Source organism: Sinocyclocheilus grahami, unplaced genomic scaffold (assembly GCF_001515645.1).
Source record: "Sinocyclocheilus grahami isolate Dianchi unplaced genomic scaffold, SAMN03320097.WGS_v1.1 scaffold3302.1, whole genome shotgun sequence".
Classification (NCBI taxonomy): Eukaryota; Metazoa; Chordata; class Actinopteri; order Cypriniformes; family Cyprinidae; genus Sinocyclocheilus; species Sinocyclocheilus grahami.
Window position 1 is genome coordinate 17,083 of NW_015508445.1, and position 1,214 is coordinate 18,296.

The window sequence follows — 1,214 nt, forward strand, 5'->3', positions numbered from 1 at the left end:
TTCTTTTTCAGATGCCGCAGCAGCGCCCGCTTCCGCAGAAGCCTCTAGTTCTCTCTCCTAAGCCTCAGCAGTGCCGCTACTACAAGCGATGTCCAGCACCCCACCAATTTTAAGTTCTGCAAATTTGGGGGGTTATCAATGCTCCTCTCTGGCTGCTGTCCCATACTAATTGCATCTTTGGGGGAGCATTCTGGGTCCGGGCTTAATCCCGAGCTCGGACCCCTCTCCCCGGACAGGGGGAGTACCCCGGGCTCGAGAGTAATTACCGAGCTCGGGGCCCTCTCCCCGGACAGCACGCCAAATACGCATAACCTTTACTCGGTTCATTATATGTAAGTGTGAACTCGTGAAGCTGTAGTAAAAGTCTTTTCACACTCAAAGCACATGTACTCTCTCACAGCAGCATGTATTTTCTGATGGTCTTTTAAATATTGTAGCAATGCAAAACTCTTTCCACACAAATAACATGAATGTGGTTTCTCCTTTGTATGAACTCTCAGGTGATTCTTCAAGTATGAAGCTCTCAAAAACATTTTCCCGCATTGATCACATGTGTGTGGTTTCTCTCTAGTGTGGATGTTCATGTGTTTCTTAAGGTGTGATGATTGTGTGAAACTCTTCCCGCATTGATCACAAGTGAATGGTTTCTCTCCAGTATGAACTCTCATATGTACTGTAAGTTCTCCTTTTAGTGTGAAACTCTTCCCGCACTGATCACATGTGAACGGTTTCTCTCCAGAGTGGATCATCTCGTGTGTTTTCAGATTCGAAGACTGACTAAATCTCTTGTCACAGTGTGAACACTTATAAGGTTTCTCTCCAGTGTGGATGTTCATGTGTTTCTTAAGGTTTGATGATTGTGTGAAACTCTTTCCACATTGAACACAAGGGAATGGTTTCGCTCCAGTATGAACTCTCATGTGAAGCTCAAGACTTGTTTTGCGTGTCAAACTCTTTCCACACTGAGTGCAGGTGAAAGATTCCTTGTCTCTTTTCTTTAAATATTTCTTTGGGTCTTTGGTTTCAGAGCAACTCAAAGGTTTTTCTCCAGTTTTGACATGATTTTTCTCCCCAACTTCACTTGATTCTTCATTCTCCTAATTTTCTTCAATTGACTCTGCAAGTAAATTAAAAATGGTTCTTTTTTTAGTAACTCATAAATAAATAAAAAAAACTGTGAAAGGACATAAAAATTAAGAAGATACATATGCAGA